The sequence below is a fragment of the Marmota marmota genome, unplaced genomic scaffold (assembly GCF_001458135.2).
Source record: "Marmota marmota marmota unplaced genomic scaffold, marMar, whole genome shotgun sequence".
In the NCBI taxonomy this organism is placed as follows: Eukaryota; Metazoa; Chordata; class Mammalia; order Rodentia; family Sciuridae; genus Marmota; species Marmota marmota.
The window spans coordinates 5,363,491-5,373,958 of NW_025999944.1; positions in this window are offsets into that span (position 1 = coordinate 5,363,491).

The window sequence follows — 10,468 nt, forward strand, 5'->3', positions numbered from 1 at the left end:
TGCGGGGGCCAGAGGACCATGAGCATCCGTTTTCAGCAGTGCTTATTCTCAATTACAGAACGGATTCATGACGCCTCTCACTGGCCTTCGGTTGGGTCGTCCTGAGTTCTGGCGTTCATTTTAACATCAGAATACAAATAAAGAAATTTTTTAGAGAAACGATGACAAGCCACACAATGGCTGGTCACAGCTCCTCTGCCCTGGAGTAACTGAAGCAGGAGATCCCAAGCCAGTGGTACCGATGAGAAGAGCCTTGTGTTTAAAACAGCCCCAATTTCTTTCTTGAGCATGGTCTAAACTAGGACACTTCATTTTATTTGCTAAAGTAGTCTCGTTCTAAAATTAAAATATATAAATTACCTCCCCTATTGGAAGTTAATCTTTACTTTAAAAATATTTAACGCGTTAGTGATTCTTCTCCATGCTGGTAGCATCAGTAAAAGACAAAAATATTTTTAAATCAGTGAGTCTCCTACCCTCCTGGGTTCAATCCCCAGCAACACACACACACACACACACACACACACAAAGGTAACATGGTCTGGGGTTCAGTGGTACAGTGGCTCAGTGGTACAGTGCTTGCCTAGCATGTGTGAGGCACTGGGTTCAATTCTCAGCACCGCATATGAATAAATAAAATAAACGTCCATTGATGACTTAAAAAAAAAAAAGCTGGGATAGTAACTTTCACCCTGGAGCACTTTTAAAAATCATCTCTATAATCATTTGCTTTTATCAAGTAAATGAAGGGGCACTAAAAACCCACCCTAATCTTTCCCCTAAAGATCGCCCCTATTTACCAAATATGTGGAATTCGAATTCTACTGCTAATAATTTTGGGATGACGGTGCAGGAATGGTGGTTTTCGAAGGCAAATGCCTTGTCTCTGGAAGGGGCCACCATATGGCCAGCCCCTTCTCCTGAATTCATCCTGCAGTTCACAGCCTTCACCACTAGATGCTGGTCTTGTCCTTTTGCTCCTTTTGCTCATTTTGAAACAAGTTTGTCTTTCAGAAATCAATGTTGGGCTGGGGATGTGGCTCAAGTGGTAGCACGCTCGTCTGGCATGCGTGCGGCCCGGGTTCGATCCTCAGCACCACATACCAACAAAGATGTTGTGTCTGCCGATAACTAAAAAAATAAATAAATATTTAAAAAAAAAAAAAAAAAAGAAATCAATGTTAAAGGTGCGTTATAAGGTGTAGAAAGTGTCTTTAAAAAAAAATCCAATTACTTCACTAGTTTTTGATAAATAGTATCTGATATAATGGAGAACTATAAAATTCAATACAAGCACTGGGTGTGTAGTTCCAGCTACAAAAGTGGGCGAGCCAGAAAGATCACTTGAGCTCCCGAGTTGGAAGTCAGGCTGGGCAACACAGCAAGAGCCCCAACTCAAAAACAAAAACAAAAACTCAAAATCAAATCAAATCATCATCATCCAATAGATTCAAGCCACAGCATCTCTGTCCAGTGCTTCCTGGAGAGTATCCAGACCCTCAATCAAAATCCTACATTCAGTATGTGGATAATCTAGTGTGGATTTAAGAGAATTTGGGCCTCTGATTCCAAAATCCAACTGAGTCTTTCAAGTTTACCCAGAAGCTAAGATTCTCTGATGCTTCAGCATGGGGTTTGCAATTAGCTAATTGGTGCTTACTTGAATTAAATCGTTCTCAGTTCACTTAATAAGCATGCTTTTAAATTTTTTTCTGCTTCCTTTCAGTAACCAAGTTGAATTAAACAAATAAGTCAACTGTGAAATGAATCTTTCCTTTGATTTTTTTTTTTTGGTGTCCTGACTTTTTAATGCCGCAGGACAATTATATCTATTTAAGTTCCAGAAAAATTTAGCAAGCAGAGGGAAAGCTGGGAAATGCTAGCAATCCAGTTTGGAATATGAGAGCATCAATTAATTGTTCTGAGCTTATCTGAGTTCCACTTTAGAAGAGGATAGCCTGGAAATCAGCACTCATTCCTTATAACTAAAGCAAAGAATGACAGGTAGCCCACAAAGTAAACCATAATATGCTCTTAGCCACAAAGAAATCAAAACATAGAGCAGGGACTGAAGATTAAGACTTTGAAAATAAGTAAAAAATAAAATAAAAACCCACAGAAAAACTGTCAAATACAATTGTTTACTGTTGTTGTCAAGGTGAGAAATAGTATACATACTCGATTTACTGAACCTTCCCAGCATAGCTATGAGATACACACACTTGACTCTGCTTACATATAAGAAAATTAAAACTCGGGAAAATGATTGTTCAATACAGTTAGCTATGTTGTAGAACTGAGATGAAAATACAAGGATTTAACTTGAAATCCAGGGTCCTTTCTGTTCACAAGTGACTCCCTGAGAATTTTCAAGGAGGAATCTTGTAGCTTCCTGAGAGACAGGTGGAAGGAGGGCATCCGTGGGCAGCACCAATCAGACTGCAGTAATTCAGCTTCCTATTAAGCCACTAAGTGATAAAAATATTTCTAATATTTTCAAAACAGGGGAAAAAAGGAACAAAATAAAACTCAGTCAATATAAATGAAAGTAGGCGGCGGGAAACATATAAAAACAAGGCAAACAGAAGGATAAAACGAGATGGTAGAAACAATTCCACATCTGCTACTAATCATCTTGAAGCTGAAAACACTTGATGATCAGGGTAGATAAAAAGAACAAAATCCAGATGCATGCTGTGTACAAGAAATTAATCAGGAGTAAAGGTCATAAGCACACAAGGAAAAGAGCAGCTGCCAAGAAGATGCAACAATGTTATAATCTATAGGCATTTACTGAGATAGGCTGAAACATAAGCAAAAGTTGAGGAGCTGTAAAAAGAAATCAACAGTCCCATCCTTAACACCTGTCTCTTACTTACTGATTTGACTTTAAAAAATCCAATTTCCAAGTGCGGTCTAATGGATATGATCAGGATTTACCTACCCACCAAACAGAGAAAACACTTCAGGAGCCAATGCAACATTTATAACATTGACTGAGTACTAGGTCATAAGGCAATTCTTAACAGAGAGCACAGCCCACGAAAATAGATAGATAGATAGAGAAAGAGAGAGAGAGAGAGGGAGAGAGGGAGAGAGAGAGAATCCTCCAACCATAATGTTAGGAGTTAACGGCTACATTATCAAGAATACAAGCAATAATCAGTGTTGATGAGGGTGTAGGGGAAAAGGTACCCTCGTACATTGCTGGTGGGAATGGAAATCGGTGCAACCACTCTGGAAAGCAGTACGGGGATTCCTCAGAGAACCTGGAATGGAACCAGCACTTGACCCAGCTATCCCACTTCTTAGTTCATACCCAAAGGGCTTAATATCAGCACACTACAGTGATGCAGCCATGTCAATGTTTCTAGCAGCTCAATTCACAACAGCTAAACTATGGAACCAACCTAGATGCCCTTCAACAGATGAATGGATAAAGAAAATGTGGTATATACACACAATGGAATATTGCTCGGCCTTAAAGAAGAATAAAATTATGGCATTTGCCAGTAAATGGATGGAGCTGGAGAATACCATGCTAAGTGAGATAAGTCAAACCCAAAAAAATCAATGGCTGAATGTCTTCTGAAATGCGGATGCTGATCCATAATGGTGGGGGGAGGGAGAGAATGAAAGACTTTTGAATTGTGCAGAGGTGAGTGAGAGGAGGGGAGCAGGTGTGGAGATGGGAAGGACGGTGGACAGAGATGGACATGACCACCCTATATCCATGTTATGATATATTGCTAGTGTGACTCTGCACCAGTACAGCCAAAGGAAAGAGACGTTGTGCTCCATTTGTGTACAATGTGTCAAAATGCACTCTACTGTCAGGTATAACTAATTAGAACAAATTAAAAAATTTAAAAAAATGTTAATGGCCAAGCCGGGTGGGGTGGTGTGGGTCTGTAATCCCAGTGACTTGGGAGGCTGAGGCAGGAGAATCGTGAGTTCAAAGCCAGCCTCAGCAAAAAAACAAAAAGCGAGGCACTAAGTGACTTAGTGAGACCCTGTCTCTAAATAAAATACAAAAAAGGCTGGGGGTGTGGCTCAGTGGTTGAATGCTCCTGAGTTCAGTCCGAGTACCCCACTCCCCATATACCCAAAAAGAAATTAATGGCCAAAAACTAAATGAAAACACTCAGATGCTCACAAATTTCAAGATATCACTTCTAAATAATGTTTGGGTCAAAAAATGAATCAAGATGACACTTAGAAAATATTTGAATTGATTGAAAATAATATTCTACAAAATCAAAAAACGGTGGTGGTGGTGGTGGGAGGTGACTTAGAGAGGCCAGCTCTTATCCTCTCCTGGGAATGTCACACAGCTGACCCCACCCAGACCCATGGGGCTTTGGGATGTCTTTTCCAGGGTGACAGTCTTAAGTATAAGTCAACCACGTGGATCAGCAGAGCTCTGAATAGAGCCTGTGATAGAGAAAAGCCAAGGAAATGGGAAATCTGACTCTGGAGGAAACACACAATTCAGTGGACAGAGTCAACTTCTTTCTTAACCTGATTACTACACGAAGAGAACTTTTTTTTTTTTAAATATTTTTTAGTTGTTGATGGACCTTTATTTTATTTATTTGTATGTGCTGCTGAGAATCGAACCCAGTGCGTCACGAATGCTAGGCAAGCGAGTTACCACTGAGCCACAACCCCAACCACGAAGAGAACTTTGAGACTATGCCATCTGCAGTGAACTGAATGTTTATGTCTCCCCACTAAAATTAATATGCTGAAATCCTAACCTCAAATTGATGATATTAGGAGGCAGGAACCTAGAGAGGTGATTAGGTCATCAGGATGGAGCCCCAGGAGTGGGGTGAGTGCCCTGTTTAAGAGGACCCTGGGAGCACCTTCAGTTCTGTCCAACCTGTTAGACACAGCAAGAAAGACAGCTGTCTACAAAGAGAGCCCACACCACATGCTGAATCTGCTGGCCCTGTGACCTTGGACTTCACCAAAAGTGTGAAAAATAAGTTTTTGTTGTTTATAAGCCACTTACTCTAGAGTAGTAGTTCTATAAGCCACCTAGCTTTTGTTATAGAAGCCATGATGCCCTAAGACATCATCCCCATAAACAAGATGCTATGATATTAGGAGGCAGGAATGCTATGGTAACAGAGAAAGATTGAGAAAGTGGTTAGAAATTATATAATCCGGCTGGGTGTATAGCTTAGTGATAAAGCATTTGCCTCCCGTGTGAGAGGCACTGGGTTCCATCTGCAGCGCTGGAAAAAAAATACACACACACACACACCACACACCACACACATCTTCTACTAATTTGTTAGAATAAACAGAATAAATTTCATGAATCATTTAGAAAATACAAAAGAAGTCCCTGGACACTCTAAAGGTAGTTTTCTTGTGCAAATAAATATTCAGAAAGTTTACCCTACACTGATTTTTGACAAAATAACTTGAGGCCATGTTTTAGGAAACAAAGCAGCAAATAGAAAAAGAGGGAAATGTGTGAAGGAGGATGAGACAAAGAGGAAAGGGAATCCCCTCCTGCTGGGTGCAGCTGCCCTGGAGCACAGTCTACAGGAGCAGGGGGTGGGGCTCCAGGCTCTGAGCCAAGGGAGGAGGAGGAGGAGAAAGGACAGCAGAGGGTTAGTACAGGCCAGGGCTGAAGAAAAACAGGAAAAATGTTGGAAGCTCCAAAGAAAAAAAGAGATATTTAAGAAAGGAGTCTAATTGTAGCATTGTTCTTGCATCTACAATGAGCAACATTTCTATAGTTATATCAACATAAATGCCAATGGCTGGTGTTTGACTTTTAAAGTCAACGTAACCAAACATTGAAGGCTAGTGGGCGTCAACCAGGACACACTGCCACCAACTTGAATGATGTAAAAGTAGAAGCTGAGTTAGGGAAATCCGGGCAGGAAAGGTGATAAGCCAGAGTGAAAGAGAAGGGAATTAAAGTTGATATTCTCAGGGGCCGGGGTTGTGGCTCAGTGGTAGAGCGCTTGCCTAGCATGCATGAGACACTGGGTTCTATCCCCAGCAAATTAAATAAACAAAACAAAACAAAGATGTTGTGTCCATCTACAACTTAAAAAAAATTGATATTCTCATATCAAAGAGTGAAGAATGTCATTGTCTGCATTTGCTGAGTCAAGAAATTTAATTATATTATTCAAACACAAATGCATGGACTGAGGAAATGAATAGTGTAATACCCTGCTCAGGTGTAAGGGTGGAGTTATACTAAAGAGACATGGCCTCATTTATTGTTTGCAGTTCATTTTTGCAGTATCAGGGACTGAACCCAGGACTTGGTGCATGCTAGAGAGGCACTCTGCCACTGAGCTACCTCCCCAGCTTGACACATCCTCACTCACCACAGCAGCCTCATGTTGGCAAATGGAGGACAGGGGCAAAATATATTATTTACAGATGTGGAAATAAATACTCTCCAAATATTGGTGGAAATTTTCTTTCATGAAATGTCTCTACAATATGTGATGAATCCATCATTTTAAAACTTATCAAGATAAAACTGTTTTTTTCTTTTTTCTTTTGTGTGTGTGTGTGTTGCTGGGGATTGAACCCAGGGCCTTGTGCATGCAAGGCAAACACTCTACCAAGTGAGCTATATCCCAAGACCCCATGCCACAGGGACACATACAGGGACACAGCTACATCAATGTTTATAGCAGCACAATTCACAATAGCTAAACTGTGGAACCAACCTAAATGCCCTTCAATAGATAAATGGGTAAAAAAAAAAACATGTCAGACACACACACACACACACACACACACAGAATTTTACTCAGCAATAAAAGAGAATAGAATCATGGCATTTGCAGGTAACTGGATGGAGTTGGAGAAGATAATGCTAAGTGAAGTTTAGCCAATCCCCCCCAAAACAAATGCTGAATGTTTTCTGTGATATAAAGAGGCTGATTCAGAGTCGGGTAGGGAGGGGAAGAGAGGGGGAAGGGGGTTAGAAATGATGGTGGAATGTGATGATCGTTATTATCCAAAGTACATGTATGAAGACACGAATTGGTGTGAATATACTTTTTGTACAATCAGAGATATGAAGAATTGTGCTCTATATGTGTAATAAGAATTGTAATGCATTCTGCTATCATATACAACAAATTAGAATAAAAGAAAATTTAAAAAAAGATAAAACTGAGTGACACAAAGAAAAACACGATGTGATTTTAAAGTAAAAAGAAAGTGGTTTCCTGGTGTGGCTTACAGACCCGATGTGACACAACAACCATGTCTCATATGATGAGGGACAACCTTCCAGAAGCCATGGACTACTTCTGTAGTGCCCCAATACATCATCTTATTGCTCCTTGTTTTATTTCATTATGCTGTTCAGCTAGAAAGGCACATATTTGGGAAGAGAATGCTCAAAACATTCTGAACTGAAATTAAAAATGATGACGTTTGCTTTTCTTTTTCTTTCTTTTCTTTTTTTTTTTTTTTTGACGTTTGTCTTTTCTTTTCAGTTGCGATGTTCATGAAAGCAAGCATGTTGGTAGCCAGAAAAGTGGAGTGTTGATGGCTGGCCCATTTCCCCTCTCACATCCCTCCATGCATCCTAACCAGGGACCTTTCCTTAATCGTTGATAAACTGGCAGGAGCTCCGGCCTATTCTACTTACGAAGGGCAACAGAAAGAAATTCCATCACAGGGAATGATGCTGAGCTTCCTCTGGCTATTTTTAGCTCTGCCCAGAGAACAGACAACTGGTTTCAGGGAGTGGAATTCTTGACCCTGGTCATACAGCATGTGTACCCATGGGGCTCAATGGTCTGTGGGGCCACCCTGCCTGTGGCTGAGTGTCATTCACGGTCAGCTGGATGTCCAGTAGCCAGGGAGGGATAAGTACCATCATCCTTCCCCTGCTCTCCCAGGGTCTCATCTCTTTTCTGCCTCCTTGGAAGGTAGTTAAACCAATGGAAGAACATCCATTTATTCTTGTTAACTAGTGTGTATGGCTTGCATCTGTGATATTTTTACAGTTTTTTGGAGATATAAATTACATATAATAAAATCCACCCACTTAAAATATCAAATTCAGTGGTTTTGAGTATTTTTATGCAGTTGTGCAACCATCAAAATAATCTAATTTTAAAACATTTTCTTCAGTGCAAAAAGAAGCCTCATACTTTGTAGTCACTTTACACTGCCCTCCCGACCCTTCAGTCCCAGGCCAACATTCATCTATCTACCTTCTGCCTCTATAGATTTGCTTATTTGGGATACTTTATATAAATAGGTTCCTACAATTTGTGGGTTTTCTTAGCATAATAAAAATCCACTTTCACTTAACGTGATGTTTTCAAGGTTCATCCATGTTGTGACCTGTTGTCAGTAAACATTCCTTTTGAAGGCTAAATAGTATTGTTCTACCACACTTGGTTTTACCATCAGGGCAGGGACATTTTACTTGGTTCTACATCATGGCTGTTGAGGATAATATAGCTGCCAGGCTCAATGGCTCATACCTGTAATCCCAGCTACTGGGGAGGCCAAGGTAGGAGGATCACAAGTTCAAAGCCAGCCTCAGCAATTTATAGTGACCCTGTCTAAAAATAAATTTAAAAAGGGCTGGGGATATTGCTCAATGGTAGAACATCCTGGGTTCAATCCCCAGTACAACAAAAAAGAATAAACAAACAAATAAAATATAAAAAAATAAGGCTACTGTGAACATTCATGTGTAAGTCTTCTTTTTTTCTTTTTCTTTTTGTGGTGGTGCTGGGGGTTGAACCCAGGGCCTTGTGCATGTGAGGCAAGTACTCTACCAACTGAGATATATCCCTAGCCCACCATATGAAAGTCTTTGTGCATGTGTTCCTCGTGGGTGGATGCCTAGGAGAGGGTTTTCTGCACTATTTACAATCTCTCTCTCTCTCTCTCTCTCTCTCTCTCTCGTGCTCGGGGTCTTGTGCATGCAAGGCAAATACTCTACCAACTGAGCTATATCCCCAGGCCCCTGTTTACATTCTCATCAGTAATGTCTCAAGTTTCCAGTTTCTCCATATCTTTGCTGACACTTGTTAATATCTGTATCTTTTTTTATTATGGTCATTCTAATGGATGTGAAGTGATATCTCACAGTGGTTTTGATTTTCATTTTGCAAGTGACTAGTGTTGCGAAGCATCTTTTCAGGTGCTTATTGGCCATTCCTGTAACTTCTTTGGGGAACGGTCCATTCAAATATTTTGCACAAGTCGGTATTCTTCAAACATTTTTCTCACGTGTACCTTAGAAGAATTTGGGAAATCTACATGACTCTTCATTTGATTTAAAATTCATATCTAAAATTTTTTCATCATAATAAGGTTTAAATAATTGTAACAGATGCAATTTCAAGGGCATTTTCAATGTAGGCATTCTAAAATAAAATTGTGAAAATATTCAATCCATCAAATGAAACCCAAATAAAATGTCAACTTGTTACCTCTCTTCATCCAACAAAAACATACTTAACTTTCACTAATTTTATATTCCTTTTTTCTTCTTGAACTTTTATTTCCATTATATTTTCTTATTTTATTTTATCCCTAACACAACATATTTTATGCTTGCAAATCTTTTTCGTAATTCCATTACTTTAGCAATAAAAGCATGATATATTAAATGGTTTACTTCATGCAGCCATAAATATCTAAGTATTACAAAATTTTTTGGACTGACTTATGATTATGCACACTATTTAACACACAATCACTTAAAACATGGAATCTTATAAATTTTAATGAACAATCATTGAGCTAAAGAATGAGATTTTATTTGCAATGGTTTTCCTAGTTAATCCATGCATTTGTTAATGAAATCACTTTTCGCTAGAATGATTTATGAAACTTTTTATTTCTTCCTTTCAAAATATACACACACATGCATTTAAATATAAAATTGCTGAGAGATCTTGTTTACCTAACTGAGCACATATGTATATAAGTACACCAGGAAGTATATAAATACAAGTATGTAAATGTACAGAAAAAGAAGTTTTTGTTGTTTTATATGTTTATCAATACCACTCACTACTTGAAATCTTTCCAAATTTGAAATCACATATCACTATTATAAAGTTTTTAAATGATCTATCAACTAATTAATTGATTAATCAGCTAATGAATTAATTCTTTTAATTTTATTTAAAAATGTGAAAGCACCTATCTTGCATACAGATTTATCTCTGGATGATTACAGTAACTTACTTATCTCATTCTGGCAAGTAAACTAAAAGAGGTTTTACCCATTCTTATTAAATCATTTTTTTCAATTAAAGGCACTCAGTTTGACTCATTATACTCAGGAATGGTTGGAATAGAAATACTTTGAACTAAAATACAACTTTATCAATACGATCCTAAAAAAAAAAAATTATCTCTTCATGTGATTTAAATGCATCTTTGTCAAAATCAAAACCTCATTATCAAAAAAAGCTTATTCATCCTGTGATGGGGG